Source organism: Mustela nivalis, assembly GCF_964662115.1.
Source record: "Mustela nivalis genome assembly, chromosome: 15".
In the NCBI taxonomy this organism is placed as follows: Eukaryota; Metazoa; Chordata; class Mammalia; order Carnivora; family Mustelidae; genus Mustela; species Mustela nivalis.
The window spans coordinates 59,783,180-59,805,676 of NC_139034.1; the positions used below are offsets into that span (position 1 = coordinate 59,783,180).

A 22,497-nucleotide genomic window follows, 5' to 3' on the forward strand; every position below is an offset into this window, starting at 1 on the left:
TCTCCCACTCCCCCTGCTTCTGTTCCCTCTCTCGCTGTGTCTCTCTCTCTCTGTCAAATAAAATCTTAAAAAAAAAAAACAAAAAAGCCAACTATTAGAACAGATAAATAAATTCAGTAAAGCCAGAGGATATAGAATATACAGAAACAAGTAATTTTTATACACCAACAGAGAAACAGAGAATTTTTGAAAATATCCCATTATCAATTACACAAACATAATAAAACGCCTGTGATTAAATACTAACCAGCAGGGGAAGACTCATGCTCTGAAAATGAGAAAATACGGAGGAAGGGAACTGAGGACTACACATATTGATGGAATGATAGAACATGTTAAAGAATTGCAAGAATGAAAACTGTGAAAATGGCCATACTACCCAAAGCGCACTACAAATCTGAAGCAATCCTATCAAAATATAGTGTTTTTTTCAGAGTACTAAAAAAATAATCCTAAATCTGGTACCAAACTACAAAAAACCTCACACAGCCAAAGAAATCTTGAGAATAAAGAGTAAACCTGGAGGTATCATAGTCCCAGATTTCAAGAAATACTTCAAAGTTATAATTTTCCTGTGTGTGTGTGTGTGTGTGTGTGTGTGTTCGTAATGTTACTGACACCAAAAATAAACACAGATCAATGGAGGGAAATAGCCACAGAACAAACCCAAGCTTACTTATATGGGCAATGAAGCTACAACATAGGGGCAAGGATAGGCTATGGGGAAAGACGGTCTCTTCAACACATGGTGCTTGGAAAACTGGACCACTTTCTGACCCCTTACATAAAAATAAACTTAAAATGCATTAGAGACTCCTATGTGAGACCTGAAACCATAAAACTGCAAGGAGACATTTGGCAGTAACTACTTGGACATCAGCCTTTGCAACTCTTTCTGGGTAGGTCTCCATAGGCAAGGGAACCAAGGGCAGAATTCAAATACTGGGACCACACCAAAATGCAATGCTCTCGCACAGCAAAAGAGACCCTCAACTGAATGCAGAGACAACTCACTGAATGGGAGAAGGCTTCCGCAAATGCTACATTCCATAAGGGTTGAATATCAAAAGTATTGAAAGAACTTTGACAAGTCAACACAGAATACCACCAAATTGTTGGATGAAAATATTGGCAGAGGGGCGCCTAGGTGGCTCAGTGGGTTAAAGCCTCTGCCTTCAGCTCAGGTCATGATCCCGGGGTCCTGGGATCGAGCCCCGCATCAGGCTCTCTGCTCAGCGGGGAGCCTGCTTCCTCCTCTCAATCTGCCTGCCTCTCTGCCTACTTGTGATCTCTGTCTGTCAAATAAATAAATAAAATTAAACAAAACAAAACAAAAACATGGGCAGAGGCCCTAAATAGACATTTTCAGAGAAGACATATAGATGGCCAACAGACACACAGAAAAATGCTCAACATCACTAATCATCCTGGAAAGGCACATCAAATCCACAGTGTGGTATCAGCTGACAACTGTCCGAATGGGTATAACCCAAAGGGTAGAAATATCAAAAATTGCCAAGGGTATAAAGAAAACAGGAACCCTCATGCACTGCTGGGTGGATCATAATTTGGGGCCCCCTATGGGGAAAAGAGTCTAAATATTTTTTCAAAACTACAGAGAAATAATGTGATCCATTATTTCCACAGCCAGACACCATAGGCTTATCCTCATGTTTGGAACTTCAAAAACAAAACAAATCAACCTACCAAGAAGCAAACCAAAGTAGACTACTAAATACAGAGAACAAAGTGGTGGTTGCTAGTGGGATGGTGGACATGGTTTGGGGTAAAATGCATAAATGGTATCAAGGGTTGCAAGCTTCCAGTGAAGAAACAAACACTAGGTATGTGGAAACTGTTGCATAGGGAATATAGGCAATAATCTAGTAATAACAATGTTTTGTAACAGCTGGCAACTACACTTATGATCAGTGGTTACTAATGTTCACAATTTTTACATCTTTATGTGTACGCTTGACACCAATAGAACATGTCAATAATTCCATTTAAAAAGTCATTTTATATTGGGTTAAAGAGTGCAATATTGGAAGCGAGCACAGGTTCGTATCTTGTAAAAGGAGCTGTATATACATAGAAATAGTATGTACAAATTATAGAAGTGGCAGTGCTTGGTGAATCCAGGATTGTCTCATTAACTACACTGCAGGGTGCCAGGGAGTATTAGAAGAAAGAAGCTCAGGAATGGGCAGGATGTAGTTTAGGGATGTCCTTTTATCCTATCGAATGCATAAATGGAGAATATCATCTAATACTCTGTTAGCCAGGGTTTAATCCAGATCGCACAAACTATTCCAGTTGTTTTGAAGCAAAAAGTCTTTGATAGTAGAAATTAGCACCTACAAAATTATTGGAAGGACGGTTTGGCGGGGCCAGGCTGGGCCTCTCAGAAAGGCTTTCCTAGCACTGCCAACCAGGAGACAGGGAGGTGGTAAGGGACTGGGATACAGGGAACAGGAACCACTGGCTTCACTAACACTCTTTAGTTTGGTCTGTGGGTCAGACTGCGTGCAGGATGTCATCACGCCTTCCAGATCTGCTCTAACAAAGAAACAGTTTGGCGATGGGTCTTGTGTGTCTCACCTGTGCAAACAGTGACCAGATGGGGGATCTCTGCTCATGCTGCCACAGATTAGAGCCCATGCATCTGGCTGCACTTGTTAACAAAAACATGAGACTTCCCTGAATGCTCACCTTTCACTACAAGTACATCTGATTCATGGACTCTCGGTTGCATCCAGAATCCACTCAGCAAGGAAGTCTAAAAGATGAGGTTTTTAGCTTTATTTCTCTACACTGTAGGGAGAAATACCCAAAGAAGACCCATGTTCACCATGGAGATGACCGTGTTCATCTAATGGACAGTAGACAGACTGGAAGGAAACGATTAGAGAGACACAGAGAAAGTAAAATAGACAGGATTTAGTGACTTATGTAGGCTTTGGATTAAACAGAGCTAAGCCAGTTTATCAGGTCGGGCTGGAAAGATTCATTTAGTGAACACCATGTCCACTGACTGCCTGGAGGGGAGTGAAGGCTGTGAGGTGTCTCCTCCAGTCTCCCAGCAAGAAAAATTACTGGAGGCTACAGCTGGACCAGATCCTTTGCTACGGCATAACAGGTGTCTCCATTTTTCTAGCTCAGATGCCATTTTCCTTATCTCACTGCTGACTGCTAAGCCAATGACTTACTGAGAGAGAAGACTAAAATCAGATCAACCAGATAGTTGTACACCCAGGTTTGTGGTATCATTAGTCATAGGAGCCAAAAATCGAAGTAACCCAAGTGTTCATCTGCAGGTGAAGGGGTAAATTAAATGTGCTATATACATATAATGGAATACTACTCAGCCTTAGAAAGAACAAAAATTCTGACACATGCTTCAACATGGATACGACTTGAGTACATTATGCTAAGTGAAATAAACCAGTCACGGAAAGACAAATGTAGGATTCTACTTAAATAAGGTACCTAGATAAATCAAATATAAAGTTGTTGCCAGTGGCTAGAGAGCTTTTCAGTAGAGGGTAAAGGGATTGAGCACCACATTGGGTACCCCACCTTTTAAGACGTGCATCACAGAGACAAGCCTCCAAAACATCTTGTTTTTGGAAATCAACAGTGTGTATATCCATGGGACCAACTTTGAGAAATGGCTGTTAATAGGACTTTCACCCTTGGCCTCACTCACCCCAGGGATCAGTGCAGAAGCAGCTGATTGAAAGGTACCCAGTCTTATTTTCTTATCTTAAAGCTTTGATCTGAGGACAAGGCATCTAATTTACTGCCCACGTAAGAGTCTGCTGGGGTACCCTCTGGGGAGGATCATGTTCCCATTCTCCCTCTGTCATGCTCCTGATTACCAGTTTTTCCCAGGGGGGAGATTTCACATGCATCTGTGCTCTGGTTTTCATGTCTGGAACCACAGATTTTAAGGCTGTTGCCCACGGGAAACCCCTGACTGCCTAGCTCTGCTGGCCTGGGGCCATGGATTCCTGGATCCAATGGGGCTGTAACAAGTAGAGAAATAGTACTTCAGCAGGATACCACACACAGGGCACTGAACTAAAGCTCAGACTGAAGCATCCCAGTCTTTCTAGACAGGGCATGAGGGGCAGATCTGGTTTGGCACACATCTAGGAACATACTGAGGTGTTCCCTGGGGACAAAGGCTGGTGGGTGCCATCTTTGTGCTCTCCCTCTGCCTTACTCCAGGTTACCAGTATCTCCCAAAAAGGAATTTGTACACTTTCTGTCATCCTGATTTGCTGGCTGTCATCTAGGGAACATCTGTATACCACCTGGTTTTGGTGGCCAGGGAGATTCATGCCTGTGATCCCACAGACTGTTTATATGTGCATACTTTAAAAACTGCTACCTGAGGATCAGGTCTTGGCAAAGCCTCAACATGGGGAACCACTAAAAACAACACTCTACTTGGGCAATCATAGAGGTTTGAGAGACAACGAAGAGCTAGGGCAGGGGTCTACAGTAAGTTCCATCTCCTGCACAAGGCCCCTACTTCAAGACTGGGAGAGGTGGCTATTTTATCTAATGCACACAAACCAACAGAGGCAATCAAGCAAAATAAAGAAACAGTATGTTTTAAATCAATGACAAGATAAAACCTCAGAAAAGGTCCTTAGTGAAATGGAGATAAGCCATTTACCTGGTAAAGACTTCAAAGTAATGGTCATAAAGACACTCACCAAACTCAGGAGAATGAATGAACATAGTGAAAACTTCAACAAAGAGATAGAAAATACAAGAAAGTACATAATAGAGGTTCACAGACTTGAAGAGTGTAAAGCTAATCTGAAAAGCAGATCAAAGTGGTGGGACTTGCATTGTGGCCATGGATATGTGGTCCTCCTCATGCCTCCTCCCTATCCAAGTCATTGCTCACACTCACTCTCCTCTCCCTGTCCCCATGGAGAAGATGGAGCTGGTCCAGAAGGTGAAGCTGGCAGGTCAGGCCAAGCACTATGAGACCTGGCCACCTGCATGAACGCTATGACTGGGCAGGCATCAAGCTGTCCAATGAGGAGCACAGCCTGCTCCCAGTGGCCTACAAGAACATGGTCAGGGGCCACAGTTTAGCCTGGAGGGTCATCTTGAACATGGAACAGAAAACCAACACCAACAAGAAGTTGCAGCTGATTAAGGACTATTGGGAAAAAGTGGGGTCTGAGCTGAGGTCCATATGTACCACGGTGTTGGAATTGTTGGGTAAGTATTTAAGAGCCAATGCAACTAATCCAGAGAGTAAGGTCTTCTATATGAAACTGAAGGGAAATTACTTCTGGTACCTTGCTGAAGGTGCATGTGGTGATGACTGAAAACAAATGATAGATAGTTCCCAGGGAGCTTACCAAGAGGCTTTTGATATAAGCAAGAAAGAGATGCAACCCACACACCCAACTTGCTTGGGGCCAGCTCTTAACTCTTCTGTATTTTAAGAAGAGAGCCTTACTAACCCAGAGCTTGCTGCACACCTGATACACTGCAGAACATGATACACTGAATGAAGACTGCAAAGACAGCATCCTCATCACGCACTTGCTTAGAGACAACCTAACTCATGGACCTCAGTTTAGGAGAAGAATGTGATGTGTCAGAAGGGACAGAAAACTAAATGCGTACAAGGTGTCTCCTTCCCTTCAAGAAACCTTTTTTTTTTTTTTTTTAAGATTTTATTTATTTGACAGAGATCACAAGTAGGCAGAGAGAGGCAGGTGGGGGATGGGGTGGGGAGTAGGCTTCCTGCTGAGAGAGAGCCAGATGTGGGGCTCGATCCCAGGACCCTGGGATCATGACCTGAGCCGAAAGCAGAGGCTTAAACCTTTGAGCCACCCAGGTGCCCCTTCAAGAAACCTTTTTATTTATCTCCATTACTTATTCCACTTGGATTTCCTATAGCAAAGAAACCTATTGATGTGTATGGAATCTAATGTTTATAGTCTTTTCACACAGCAACTTTGGGAAAACTCCATTCCTTGATTTGTGTTTGTTTTGGCCTTCATGGTGTGCAGTTACTGCTGTAGAAAAGCATTAATAGGGGTGCCTGGGTGGCTCAGTGGGTTAAAGCCTCTGCCTTCGGCTCGGGTCGTGATCCCAGGGTCCTGGGATCAAGCCCCGCATCAGGCTCTCTGCTCAGCAGGGAGCCTGCTTCCCCCACTCTCTCTCTCTCTCCTTGCCTCTCTGCCTACTTCTGATCTGTCAAATAAATAAGTAAATAAAATCTTTTAAAAAAAAGCATTAATAGCTTCATTTCATATAAACATAAGTAACTTCCAAACACTTATATAGAGGAATAAAAATGTATCTTGTATTTAAGTAATTTGAACCAGTTCTGCAAGGGACAGTTTTGTATTACTGTGAAATTATGAAATTTAGTTCATTATAATTTAAAGTGTTCTATGTAACTTCCTAATTCCTAAATTCCCTCACTCTTCTTTGGGGGTTTACTTTCAGTGTGCAACTTTTCCATGCTCTTAATGTATTCCTTTCTGGTAGGAATCCAGAAATATTAGATTGAATGGCAAAGCATTTGGCATTTCTGCACTGGGGCTCCCAAACTGAAATGCGTCCCCATATCATATATGATGGAGGTCTTGTGTGTTTGTGACAACAGGAAGTTTCCTTATTCATTCTTCATTTGCTGCTATTTAGGTTGACAATGTCTCTTCCCAATAAAAGTTCACTTACACCTCCTGCCTTTGTAGTCCAGTATTCACTTTATTATATAATAAAAGTAGCATGTTGCTGCCAGAATGCAATCATTGTTTTTGGCAAATTAAAGTGCATGTAATTTATTACTACACTAGAAAGGGGAAATAAAGTACACCACTCCAAATGTAAAATGTCAGTACTTTCCCATGCAGATTTGTACACATGTGAGAGGGTGTCCAGGGTGTCTACTCCATGTAGAGTTGGATCACTATTATATGTTGTTGATTACTGACTGTAGTCCCACAAAGCTGTGCAAAAATGTTACGCCCTATGTAACAGCAGAATAACAAGATAAAACTACATTATATAATCCCCCTCCCCACAAAAATCTAATAGCTAATCTGGAAAAAAAATGTTAGAGTGGTTTAATAGCAGACTAGATGAAGCAGAAGAAAGTATCAGTAAATTTGAAAACACGGCAATTGAATTTGTCCAATCAGAGCAGCAAAAAGAAAAAAGAAAAAAGAGAAGTGAAGCTAGCTCTAAGACAAACATAAATCAGAATAATGTTTACATTATGGGGATCTCAAAAGGTGGAAAGAGAAAGAGGCAGAAATCTTATTTGAAGCAGTAATTTCTGAAAAATTTCCTAAACTGGGGAAGGAAATAGATATTCATGTCCAGGAGGCTTAGAGAGCTTCAAATAATATAATCCCAAAGAGACCCACACCAAGACATATTATAATTAACATGTCTAAAATCAAAGATGAGAAGAGAATCATAAAACAAGCAAGGGAAAAACAACTTACTACATATAAGAGAATCTCCATAAAACCATCAGACTTTTCAGCAGAAAATTTTTAGGTAGGAGAAAGTTGCATGGCATATTCAAAGTGCTGAAAGAAACAAAAAAAGCAACCTTACAACCAAGAATATTCTACCCAGGGGAAGGAGTCAAGATGGTGGAGGAGTAGCAGGCTGAGATGACATCAGGTAGCTGGAGATCAGCTAGTTTATCAAAGCATTTTGAACACCTACAAATCCAACAGGAGATTGAAGAGAAGAGGAGCAGCAATTCTAGAAACAAAATTGGCCACTTTCTGAAAGGTAGGACCTGCGGAGAAGTGAATCCAAAGTGACAGGAAGATAGACTGTGGGGGCGGGGGGGGGCAGCTCCTGGAAAATTGGTGGAGCAACGGAGCACAAAATCAGGACTTTAAAAAGTTTGCTCCACTGAGGGACATCGCTCCAGAGGCTAACTGGGTTTGGAGGCCTTGCAGGGACAGCGTGGTCTCAGGTCCTGCAGGGTCATAGAGGGATCGGGGGTGTCTGAGTATCACAGAACTCGCAGGTATTAGAGCAGGGAAATCAGCTTCAGAGACAGAGCTGAGGAGTGAGCTTCCAACTTGGGGTTACCTTAAACTGTGATCCGTGGCACAGTCAGACCACTGCTCTTTGAAGAGGGACCCCACAAGTGGCAGATCTGGGGAGATCCCCCCTGGAAGAGCAGCAGGATCCACTGAGTTTGGAGAATCCAGATGGCGCTGTGTGCCAGAGACACGGATGCTCTGTCACAGGCTGGATCAGCTTTGCGCCTGGCCTGAGGCCAGGGAGACAGGAGTGATTGAGCACTTTTCTCCAAGGGCGCACTGAGGACTGGGGTCCTGAGCTCTTGATTCCTCCAGGATGGAGATTAGGAGGCCGGCATTTTCACTCCCATCAGCTGGAACAATATGGAAAGTGGTCAGGGAACAAAAGCTCCCGGAAATCAAACCGGAGTTAATTACTTAGCCCGGCCCCTGGCAAGGGTGAGGCAATTCCACCTCGGGCAAAGACACTTGAGAATCACTACAACAGGCCCCTCCCCCAGAAGATAAGCAAGACATCCCGCCTAGACCAAGGTCACTTAACAAGGAGAACAGGGGAATTCCAGAGGAGGGGAAAGCAAAGCATGGAATTCATTGCTTTCTCTCCATTATTAGAGTCATATTGTATCCTTCATTGTATCTAACTTTCTTTCTTTCTTTCTTTCTTTATATGCTCACAGGGTTTTTTCTTCTTAAAATTTCTGGGATACAGCTTCTTCTAACAGATCAAAATATACACTAAAACTAGCACAGGGCTTTGTTCTAGCTCCAGCCTGAGCAAATACTCTCCATTTTCTTTTTCTTTCTTTTCCCAACCAAATTATCTTATCAACTCCTTTTTTAGAATTCTTTTTAAAATTTTTTTAAATTCTCATCTTTACAGTCATATTCCATCCTTTCATCATGTTTACCCATATACATATACATATACATATACATATATATGTATATGTATATATGTATGTTTTTCTTTCTTTAAAATTTTGGTTTCTTTAAAATTTAGTTTCTTTTAAGAGACCAAATACTCCCCAAATTAAGTGAGTGGCTCTGTTTTATTCACCAATCTAATATATATATTTTCTTTTAAAAAATTTTTTGAACTTCTTTTTACCCCCTTTCTTTGCCCCATGATTTGGGGTCTCTTCTGATTTGGTCAATGCACATTTTTCTGGGGTCTTTGCCACCCTTTTAGTATTTTATTTGCTCCACATATTATCTGGATAAAATGACAAGAGAAAAACTCACTACAAAAAAAAAAGAAGAAGAGGCAGTACAGAAGGCTAGGGACCTAATCAATACGGACATTAGTAATATGTCAGATCTAGAGTTCAAAATGATGATTCTCAAGATGGTAGCTGGGCTTGATAAAGGCATGGAAGATATTAGAGAAATGCTGTCTGGATAAATAACAACCCTTTCTGCAGAAATAACTAAAATCTAACCAAGCTAAAATCAAAAAAGCTATTAATGAGGTGCAATAAAAAATGGAGGCTCTTTTTGCTAGGATAAATGAGGCAGAAGAGAGAATTAGTGATATAGAAGACCAAATGATGGAGAATAAAGATGCTGAACAAGAGAGACAAACAAATACTGGACCATGATGGGGGAATTCTAGAGATAAGTGATACCATGAGATGAAACAACATTAGAATAATTGGGATTCCAGAAGAAGAAGAAAGAGAGAGGGGAGAAGAAGGTTGGAATTATTGTACGGAATTTCCTTAATATGGCAAAGGGAACAACCATCAAAATCCCAGAGGCACAGAGAACCCCCCTCAAAATCATTAAGAATAGGTCCACACCCTGTCATCTAATAGTAAAACTTAAAAGTCTTAGTGACAAAGAGAAAATCCTGAAAGCAGCCCGGGAAAAGAAGTCTGTAACATAAAATGGTAAAAATATTAGATTGGCAGCAGACTCTGTGGATACAGAGACCTGGATGGCCAGAAAGAACTGGCATGATATGTTCAGAGCACTAAATGAAAAAAACATGCAGCCAAGAATACTATATCCAGCTAGGCTATCATTGAAAATAGAAGGAGAGATAAAAAGCCTCCAGGACAAACAAAAACCAAAAGGACTTGTAAACACCAAACCAGCTCTATAGGAAATATCGAAAGGGGTCCTCTAAGCAAAGAGAGAGCATAAGAGTAGTAGACCAGAAAAGAACAGAAACATTGTACAGTACCAGTCAACTTACAGGCAATACAATGGCACTACATTCATATCTCTCAATCGTTACACTGAATGCAAATGGGCTACATGCCCCAATCAAAAGACACAGCATATCAGAATGGATTAAAAAAACAAGCCCCATCAATATGCTGTCTACAAGAAACTCATTTTAGACCCAAAGACACTTCCAGATTTAAAGTGAGGGGGTGGAAAACAATTTGCCATGCTAATGGACATCAAAAGAAAGCTGGGGTGGCAATCCTTATATCAGATCAATTAGATTTTAAGCCAAAGACTGTAATAAGAGATGAGGAAGGACACTATATCATGCTCAAAGGGTCTGTCCAAAAAGAAGATCTAACAATTTTAAATATCTATGTCCCTAACGTGGGAACAGCCAACTATATAAACCAATTAATAACAAAATCAAAGAAACACATTGACAGTAATACAATAATGGTAGGGGACTTTAACACCCCTCTCACAGAAATGGACAGGTCATCCAAGCAACAGATCAACAAAGAAATAAAGGCCTTAAATGACACACTGGACCAGATGGACATCACAAATATATTCAGAACATTCCATCCCTAAGCAGCAGAATACACATTCTTCTCTAGTGCACATGGAACATTCTCCAGAATAGATCACATCCTGGGTCACAAATCAGGTCTCAACTGGTATCAAAAGACTGGGATCATTCCCTGCATATTTTCAGACCATAGTATTCTGGAGCTAGAACTCAATCACAAGAGGAAATTTGGAAGGGACCCAAATACATGGAGACTAAAGAGCATCGTTCTAAGGAGTGAATGGGTCAACCAGGAAATTAAAGAAGAATTTAAAAAAATTCATGGAAGCAAATGATAATGAAAACACAATGGTTCAAAATCTATGGGAAACAGCAAAGGCAGTCCTGAGAGGAAAATATATAGCAATACAAGACTTTCTCAAGAAACAAGAAAGGTCTCAAATACACAACCTAACCCTACACCTGAAGAAGCTGGAGAAAGAACAACAAGGAATGCCTAAACCCAGCAGGAGGAGAGAAATAATAAAGATCGAGCAGAAACCAATGAAACAGAAGCCAAAAAACAATAGAACAAATCAACGAAACTAGGAGCTGGTTCTTTGAAAGAATTAATAAGATTGATAACCCCCAGGGGACCTGGGTGGCTCAGTGGGTTAAAGCCTCTGCCTTTGGCTCAGGTCATGATCCCTGGGTACTGGGATTGAGCTCCATATCAGGCTATCTGCTCAGCAGGGAGCCCGATTCCCCTTCTCTCTCTGCCTGCCTCTCTGCCTACTTGTGATTTCTGTCTGTCAAATAAATAAGATCTTTAAAAAAAGAAAAAAAAAGAAAAAGAAAAGATTGATAAACCCCTGGCCAGACTTATGAAAAAGAAAAGAGAAATGACCCAAATAAATAAAATCATGACTGAAAGAGGAGAGATCACAACGAACACCAAAGAAATACAATTATAAGGACATATTATGAGCAACTATACACCAACAAATTTGACAATCTCAAAGAAATGGATGCATTCCTATTGACATATAGACTACCACGACTGAACCAGGAAGAAATAGAAAACCTGAACAGACCCATAACCAATGAGGAGAATGAAGCAGTCATCCAAAATCTCCCAACAAACAAGAGCCCAGGGCCAGATGGCTTCTGAGGGGAATTCTACCAAACAGTTTCTCCTGAAACTGTTTCAAAAAAAATGGAAATGGAAGGAAAACTTCCAAACTTATTTTTGAGGCTAGCATTACCTTGATCCCAAAACCAAACAATGATCCCATCAAAAAAGAGAATTATAGACCAATATCCTTGATGAACACGAAAGCAAAAATTCTCACCAAAATACTAGCCAATAGGATCCAATAGTACATTAAAAGGATTATTCACCACAACCAAGTGGGATTTATTCCAGGGCTGCAAGCTTGGTTCAACATCCACAAATCAACCAATGTGATACAATTCATTAATAAAAGAAAGAACAAGAACCACATAATACTCTCAATAGACGCTGAAAAAGCATTTGAAAAAGTACAGCATCCTTTCTGGATCACAACTCTTCAAAGTATAGGGTGAGAGGGTACATACTTCAATATCATCAAAGCCATCTATGAAAAACCCACTACAAATATCATTCTCAATGGAGAAAAACTGAGAGCTTTTCCACTAAGGTCAGGAACACGGCAGGGATGTCCATTAACACCACTGTTACTCAACATAATACTAGAAGTCCTAGCCCCAGCAATCAGCCAACAAAAAGAAATTAAAGGCATCCCAATCAGCAAAGAAGAAGTCAAACTATCACTCTTTGCAGATGATATGATACTTCCTGTGAAAACCCCAAAGACTCCACTCCAAATCTGCTAGAACTTGTACAGAAATTCAGTAAAGTGTCAGGATATAAAATGAATGCATAGAAATCAGTTGCATTTCTTTACACCAACAACAAGACAGAAGAAGACAAATTAAGGAGGTGATCCCATTTAAATTGCATCCAAAACCACAAGATACTTAAGAATAAACCTAATCAAAGAGGCAAAGAATCTGTACTCAGAAAACTATAAAGTACTCATGAAAGAAATTGAGGAAGACACAAAGGAATGGAAAAATGTTCCATGCTCATGGATTGGAAGAACAAATATTGTGAAAATGTTTACGCTACCTACAGCAATCTACATGTTTAATGCAGTCCCTATCAAAATCCCATCCTTTTTTTTTTTCAAAGAAATGGAACAAACAGTCCTAAAATTTACATGGAACCAGTAAAGACCTCGAGTAGCCAGAGGAATGTTGAAAAAGAAAGCCAAAGTTGGTGGCATCACAATTCCAATCTTCAAGTTCCATTCCAAAGCTGTCACCATCAAGACAGTTGGCACAAAAACAGACACATAGATCAATGGAACAGAATAGAAAGCCCAGAAATAGGCCCTCAACTCTATGGTCAACTAATCTTTGACAAAGCAGGAAAGAATGTCCAATGGAAGACAGTCTCTTCAACAAATGGTGTTGGGAAAATTGGACAATCACATGAAGAAAAATGAAACTGGACCATTTCCTTACACCAAACATGAAAATAGACTCTAAATGGATGAAGGACCTCAATGTGAGAAAGGAATCCATCAAAATTCTTGAGAAGAACATAGGCAGCAACCTCTTGGACCTCAGCCACATCAACTTCTTCCTAGGAACATTGCCAAAGGCAATGGAAGCAAGGTCAAAAATGAACTATTGGGATTTCATCAAGATCAAAAGCTTTTACACAGCAAAGGAAACACAGTGGACAAAACCAAAAGACAACTGACAGATATTCACAAATGACATATAAGATAAAGGGCTAGTACCCCAAATCTATAAAGAACTTATTAAACTCAACACCCAAAGAACAAATAATCCAATCAAGAAATGGGCAGAGGGGGGCACCTGGGTGGCTCAGTGGGTTAAGGCCTCTGCCTTCGGCTCAGGTCATGATCCCGGGGTCCTGGGATCAAGCCCCGCATTGGGCTCTCTGCTCAGCAGAGAACCTGCTTCCCCCCCTCTCTCTACCTGCTTCTCTGCCTACTTGTGATCTCTGTCTGTCAGTTAAATAAATAAAATCTTTAATAAAAAAAAAAAAAAAAGAAGGGCGCCTGGGTGGCTCAGTGGGTTAAGCCGCTGCCTTCGGCTCAGGTCATGATCTCAGGGTCCTGGGATCGAGTCCCGCATCGGGCTCTCTGCTCAGCAGGGAGCCTGCTTCCCTCTCTCTCTCTCTGCCTGCCTCTCCATCTACTTGTGATTTCTCTCTATCAAATAAATTAAAAAAAAAAAGAAATGGGCAGAGGACATGAACTGACATTTCTGCAAAGAAAACATCCAGATGGCCAAAAGACACATGAAAAAGTGCTCCACATCATTCAGCATCAGGGAAATACAAATCAAAACCACAATGAGATACAACAGTACACCAGTCAGAATGGCTAAAATTAACAAATCAGAAAACTACAGATGCTGGCGAGGATGTGGAGAAAGGGGAACCCTCCTACACTGTTGGTGGGAATGCAAGATGGTGCAGCCACTCTGGAAAACAGGATGGAGGTTCCTCAGAAAGTTGAAAATAAGCTACCCTACAACTATGGAAAGAACCTAGATGTCCATCAACAGATGAATGGATAAAGAAGTGGTATATATATATTTATATATATATAATGGAATACTACATAGCCATCAAAAGAAATGAAATCTTGCCATTTGCAATGATGTGGATGGAACTAGAGGGTATTATGCTTAGTGAAATAAGTCAATTTATTTATTCCTTTCCTACCCCCTAAACCCCCCACATTGCCTCTCACTTCCTCATATCAGGGAGCTCATATGATAATTGTCCTTCAATTATCATATGAGCTCCCTGATATGAGGAAGTGAGAGGCAATGTGGGGGGTTTAGGGGGTAGGAAAGGAATAAATAAAACAAGATGTGATTGGGAGGGAGACAAGCCATAAAACACTCTTAATCTCACAAAACAGAGGGTTGCTGGGTGGGGGGTGGTTGGGTTATGGACTTTGGGGAAGGTATGTGCTATGGTGAGTGCTGTGAAGTATGTAAACCTGGCGATTCACAGACCTGTACCCCTGGGGCTAATAATATATTATATGTTAATAAAAAAATAAAAAAGTAGTCCTTAAAATTCTGGGGGAAAGAAAAAAGAATATTCTACCCAGCAAGACTATAATTCAAAATTGAAGGAGAGATCAAAAATGTTTTTGGACAAACAGAAGGTAAAAGAATTCATCAACATTAAACAAGCCTTATAAGAATTGTTAAAGAGATTTCTTTAGGTAGAAAATGAAAGAAAGGTGCCAATTAGTAACAGTAAAATGTATGAAAATATAAATTGCAGTGGTAAAGGCAAATACATAGTAAAATTTAGAATAATCTAATGTTGTAAAGATGGTAAATTAATCATTACAAAGCTAATATGAAGGTTAAAACACAAAATAAAATTATTAATGAACTAATTTTTTTAAATTTATAACTTTAAAACTTCTAATAATTATAAGATAAACATGAGAGAATAAAAATGTAGAGTTTTAGAATGCATTCAAACCTAAACTGTTATCAATTTTAAAAAGACTGAATTTATGTTTTTATATGTAATCCTTATGGTAGCCACAAAACAAAAACCTATAGTAGATGCACAGAAGATAAAAACATTAGAACCTAAATATGCCACCAGAAAGAATAATTAAATCATGAAGCAAGAGGGCAAGAAAAGAGGAACTATAAAATAGCCAGAAAACAATTAACAAAATGACATAAGCACATACTTTTAAATAATGATTTTAGGAGGCAGGATCAAGATGGCAGAGTAGGAAGATCCTGACCTCCTCTCCTGTCATGGACACCATTACACCTACAACAACTATCTCTGATAATGAATCAAAAACTATCCTAACAGATCATACACAACTAAGAATATAAAGAAAAATGCATATTGGGTGGGCATGAGGGACAGAGACATGGGTTAGTCGGGACCCATATTCTGGTACAACAAAACACAAGTGGAAGGAGTATCAGTCCCTTCCATGAGGAACAAGGGTCTGAGCTCCACACTGGGCTCCAAGTCTCGGGAGACCTGCACCAGGAAGAGGAGCACTCATAACCTCTGGTTTTGAAAACAAATAGGGCTTATGTTTAGGAGAGCTGGAGGGCCATGGCATACCAAGACTTTGTTCTTACAGAGTACACACACTACCTCACTGGCTGCAAGTCCTAGCAGAGACAACAGTTTGAAAAGACTGTGGGTTACACAAGTAGATCATTGACCAATTTTGGGGTATGTGTCTGCGGGGGAGATATCTGTTGGAATGTTCTCTGGGGATGGAAGCATTGGTGAATACCTGTTTTATTTTTTCCCATTTCTACCATTTCTACCTAGCTGCCCTGATGTTGGTGGAGGCCATTTCAGACACTCTCCATCTAGTATGCCAGCACCACTCACCCCACTTGGCATTCTTCTGCAAACTGACCTTGACAAATGGTCCACCCAGCCCAAAGACCATCCCAAGTGGGCCCCTGCCTTGCTGGTGCTGGTGCCCACCCCAACCAGCCCTCCACCCCACCACTCCTGGCAGGCAGCCTCAGTTGGAACTAGAGCTCCTCCCAAGCTCTCCTGTCTTGAGGGACCAGCCACATAACTCTAAAATACCTACAATAGTACAATGGGATCTTGCAGCAAGCCACACCACAGGTCTGTCCTACCCACGAGCATAACTGCAGCTGTCACAGCTGGGACTCACAGCCAGCAAACAGGAAACCAATTTGATATACTAGTATGCCTACAAAGTCATGGCTGGGCCTCTTAGCAAGGCAGGTCGCTCAGACGCCTCTTAGCGAGGCAGGGGCCACAAATGTTCACCAGAACAGTCATAGAAGTCACAGCCAGAACTCAGACAAACCCACACACTAGTTATTCTGCACTAATTGTGAGCCAGCCACAACAGGAGGGTGCACACAGCCAACATAGGAGTCACTGAGCTCAGATGACCAAAAATGTTTGCACTACTGGGCCTCACGAAACATCTTTGGCATAAAGCCACTCTTTGAGACTAGGAGATGTAAATGGTCTACCTAATACATAGGGAAAAAAGGCATTAAGGAAAAAGAGAAGACAGAGTAATATGTTCCAAACAAAAGAACAAGACAAAAATCTCAGAAATAAAACTGAATGAGGGTGCCTGGGTGGCTCAGTGGGTTAAGCCTCTGCCTTGACCTCAGGCCTCCCATGACCTCAGGGTCCTGGGATCAAGCCCCCCATCAGGCTCTCTGCTCAGCCGGGAGCCTGCTCCCCCCAACCCCAACCTCTGTCTGCCTCTCTGTCTGCTTGTGATCTCTCTCTCTCTCTCTGTGCAAATAAATAAATATAATCTTAAAAAAAAGAAATAAAACTAAATGAAATGGAAATAAGCAATCTACCTGATAAAGAATTCAAAGTAATAGTCATAATTATGTTTACCAAACTCAGGAGAAGAATGGGTAAACCCAGTAAGAACTTCGACAAATAGCTGAAGCCTATGATAACTGAAATAAAAAATACACTAGAAGAGATCAACAGCAGATTAGATGATGGAAAATACTGAATCAGTGATTAGGAAGACCACATAGTGGAAATCATCCAATCAGAACAGCCAAAAGAAAAAAGAACAAAAAACAACGAAAAAAATAAGGCACCTATAGGACAATATCAAATTTACTAACACATTTACATTTTATGTGTCCCAGAATGAAAAGGGAGAAAGACAGAAAAGTAAAATTTCCTAACCTGGTCAAGAAAAGAGACATCGAAGTCCAGAAAATACAGAGAGTTCCAAGGAACAGGAATGCAAATAGACCAAAACACACTATAATCAAAGTGCTAATAGTTAAATAGAGAATCCTAATAGCAGCAGGAGAAAAATAAGACTATGTACAAGGGAACAACCAAAAGACTATCAGCTCATTTTCGGCAGAAACGTTATAGGCCAGAAGAAAGTGGCACAATATACTCACTGTGCTGAAAAGGAAAAAAAAAAAAAAAACACGTCCAAAGAGATAAGGTGTTTCCTAGACAGCGAAAGCTAAAGGAGTTCATCAATACAAAACCAGCATTATGAGAAATGTTCAAGGAACTTCTTTATATGGAAAAGAAAAGACCATTACCAGAAATTGGAAAATTATTTTAAAAAACTACAGTGGAAAAAATAAACGCATGATAAAGGTAGTGGATCAACAACCTACATAGCTAGTAAGAAAGCTAAAAGACAGAACTAGTAAAATCATCTGAACCTATAATAATTAGTCAAGGGATTCATGAAATAATAAGGGATAATATACCAAAACTATAAAACTTTAGGGGGAAGATAAAAATGTAGTGCTTTTAGAACACATGTGAACTTAAGCAATCATCCATTCAAAGTAGACTGCTGTGCACATGGTATGTATGAATCTCATGGTAACCACAAACCAAATACCTAAAAATAAAGAGGAAGCAATCCAAGCATAACATTAAAGACAGCCATCAAGCCACAAGAGAAGAGAGCAAGAGAGGAAGAAAGGAACAGAGAACTAGAAAAGAAAACAGAAAAATATCTATAAACTATAAAACTATAAACAGAAAAAAAACTATAACAGAAAACAATTCACAAAATGGCAATAAGTACATATGTAACAATAATTACTTTAAATGTAAATAAACTAAATGCTCCAATCAAAGAAACAGGGCAGCAGAATACCTGTATGTATGCTGCCTTTAAGACACTTACTTCAGATCTAAACACACACAAACTGAAAGTAAAATGACAGAAAAAGGTATTCAATGCAAATGGAAAAAAAAAAAGGAAAGCTGGAAAGCAATACTTAATCAGACAAACTTTAAAATAAAGACTCTAATGAGACAAAGAATAACACTGCATAATGATAAACAGATCCATCCAACAAGGGGATATAATACTTATAAATATCTATTTACCTATCATAGGGGTAGCTAAATGCATAAAGTAAATATTAACAGACATAAAGGGAAAAATTGACAGTAATACAAGAGTAGAAGTTTTTCACACCCCACTGACATCAATGATAGATCATCCTGACAGAAAATCAACAAGGAAAATAAACCTTAAATGATACATTAGACCAGATAAACTTAATAGCTACATAGAGAATATTCCACAAAACAGCAAAATGTACATTCTTTTTCAAGTGCACATGGAACATTCTTCAGGATAGATCACAGGTAAATCACAATAAACTTGGAATTTTGAAATCATACCAGGCATCTTTTCTGACTACAAAGGTATGAAACTAGAAACCAATTACAGGGAAAAAGAAACTGGAAAAAACACAAACACATGCAGGCTAAACAACATGCTACTAAACAACCAATGGATCAAGAATTTAAAATTAAATTTAAAATGCTATAAAGAAAATACCTGGAGACAAATGAAAATGAAAACACAACTTTAGATTCCAAAATCTAAGGAATGTAGCAAAAACAATTCTAAGAAGGAAGTCTATAGTGACACAGGTCCACCTGAAGAAACCAGGGAAAAAACATCAGGGAGCTAGAAAAAGAAGAACACATACAACCTGAAGTTACTAGAAGGGAAACAATAAAGAGTAGAATGGATAAATAAACACTAAAGATTAAAACACAAAAAGAAAAAAAATCCACAAAACTATGAACTGGTTCTTTGAAAAAACAAAACTGATAAACCTTTAGTCAAATTCATCAGAAAAATGAGACAGGATTCAAATAATAAAATCAGAAATGAAGGAGAAGTAACAATTGACATGGCAGAAATCAAAGTACAGTAAGAGACTAGTATGAATAATTAAATGCCAACAAATGGGACAACTTAGAAGAAATGGATAAATTCCTAAACACAGAATCTCCCAAGACTGAATCAAGAAGAAATAGAAAATCTGAACAGACCAATTACTAGTAATGAAATTGAATCAGTAATCAACCAACTGCCCCCAAAGTGCAGTGCCAAATAACTTCATAGATGACTTCTATAAAATATTTAAAGAAGAGTTAGCTTATCCTTATCAAACTATTCCAAAGAATTGAAGAGGAGGAGAACTTCCAAGTTACATGAGACCAGAAGTACTCTAATTAATAAAAAACAAGCCATAACACTACAAAAAGGAGAATTACAGGCCAATATCCCTGTTAAACACTGATGCAAAATTCTCTCTCTGCCTTTGCCTTCCACTCTGCCTGCTCGTGTTCTCTCTCTCTGACAGATATTAAATAAAATATTTAAAAACAAACAAAGGTGCACCTGGGTGGCTCAGTGGGGTAAGCCTCTACCTTCAGCTCAGGTCATGATCTCAGGGTCCTGGGATTGAGCCCTGCATCAGGCTCTCTGCTCAACAGGGAGCCTGCTTCCCCCCTCTCTCAGTCTACCTCTCTGCCCACTTGTGATCTCTCTCTATCTGTCAAATAAATAAATAAAATCTTAAAAAAAGTAAAAACAAACAAACAAAAAGAAAGCTGATTTATTATCAGGAACACAACAAGGAGGCCCATTCTCATTACTTTTTTCCAAATACAGTATTGGAAGTCCTAACCATGGTAATCAGACAAGAAAAAGAAATAAAGACATCTAAATTTGAAAAGAATTAGTGTAATATACTAAGTGAAATAAGTCAGAGAAAGACAAATATAATATGGTCTCACTCATATGAGGAATTTAAGAAAGAAAAGAGATGAACAGGTGGGAAGGAGGGAAAGAAAAATGGAGAGGGGGTAACAAGCCACGAGAGGCTCTTAATAACAGAGAACAAACTGAGGGTTGATGGAGGGAGGAGCAGGGGGATGGGCTAAGTGGGTGATGGGTATTAAAGAGGCCACTTGTTGTGATGAGCACTGGGTGTTGTATGTTGGTGATGAATCACTGAATTCTGCTCCAGAAACAAATATGCTGTATGTAAGATTTAAATTAAAAATAACAACAACAACAAAAACCAAACCAAACCAAAGAATTAGTAAAACTCTACTTATATATAGGATAATGCATTCAGCAAATTTGCAGGATACAAGATCAACATAAATATACCGGTTGCATTGATATACACTAATAATGAAGTATCAGAGAAAGAAATTAAGAAAACCATCACACTTACAGTTGCACCAAAAAGAATAAAATACCTAAGAATACCTAATACATGAAAAGACCTGTGCTCTGAAAACTATGACATTGAGAAAAGAAATTCAAGACAACACAAATGGAAAGATAATACCATGTTCATGGAGTAAAAGAAAATTATTAAAATATCCATACTATCCAAAGCAGTCTACAGATTCAGCATAGTCTCTCAAATTCCAATGTTTTTTTTTTTTTTTTTTTAGAATTAGATTAATTCTAAAATGTGTATGGCAACACAAAGCACACCAAATAGCTAAAGCAATCTTGAGAAAGAACAAAATTGGAGGCATTAGTAATCAAAATCATATATTATTGTCATAAAACAGGCACATGATAATGGAACAAAATACAGTCCAGAAGTAAAGCTGCATGTATATTCAATTAGCTTACAACAATGTAACAAAAAATACACAATGGGGAAAAAGACAGTCTTTTCAACATACGGTGTTGGGAAAACTGGACAGCCGCATGCAAAAGAATGAAAGACCATGTTCTTACATCATACACAAAAATAAGCTCAAAATGGGCTAAAGACTTAAATGTAAGGACAGAAACCATAAAACTCTGAAAAGTAACAGACAGTAAGCTCCCAGACATTGGTCTGAGCAATTTTTTCTTGGATCTGTTTCCTCAGGTAAGGGTAACAAAGGCAAAGATAAATAAATGAGGCTACATCAAACTGAAAACCTTTTGCACAGTGAAGAAAACAGAATAAAGAATTAGCCTACTGAATGGGAGAAAATATTTGCAAATTATATAACCAATAAGGGATTATTATCTAAAATATATCTAGAACTCACACAAGTTAATGTCAAAAAACAAACAACTGATTTAAAAAATGAGCAGTGATCTTGAATAGACATTTATCCAAAGAAGAACCAGGAATGGCCAACACAAATGTGAAAAGAGGCTAACATCACTAACCATTAGGGCAATGCAAATGAAAATCAAAATGAGATACCACCTCATATCCATTAGAATGACCAGTTATAAATACAGGAGGTAACAAGTAATGGTGAGGATGGGGAGAAAAGGGAACCTTCATGCACTCCTGGTGAAAACGTAAACTGGAGCAATCACTATGGAAAACACTACAGAGATTCCTCAAAAAATTAAAAATAGTCGGTTAAACATCTGACTATTGGTCTCAGCTGAGATCTTCATCTCAGGGTCATGAGTTCAAGCTCCACAATGAAAAAAAAATTAAAAAACAAAACTATCATACAATCTAGTAAATCCACTTCTTGGTATCTTCCCAAAGAAAACAAAAGCACTAGTTCAAAAATACATGCGCAAAACAAAAACACAAAAAATATGTATGTACACCTATATTCACTGAAGCATTATTTACAAAGCCAAGATATATAAGCAATCTATGTGCCCATCAATGGATGAATGGATTAAAAAAAGTTAGCATGGGCGCCTGGGTGGCTCAGTGGGTTGGGCCTCTGCATTCAGCTCAGGTCATGATATCAGAGTGCTGGGATCGAGCCCCTCATCAGGCTCTTTGCTCAGTGGGGAGCCTGCTTCCCTCTCTCTCTCTGCCTGCCTCTCTGCCTACTTGTGATCTCTGTCAAATAAA

General features: G+C 39.4%; 1 pseudogene across 1 annotated transcript; it reads left to right on the forward strand.

The window, feature by feature from the left end:
- Nucleotides 1-4,948: 4,948 nt before the first annotated feature.
- Nucleotides 4,949-5,628, forward strand: LOC309849204 (14-3-3 protein theta pseudogene; annotated as a pseudogene). Its single transcript has one exon. The product of its transcript is annotated as a 14-3-3 protein theta pseudogene (transcript).
- Nucleotides 5,629-22,497: the final 16,869 nt, after the last annotated feature.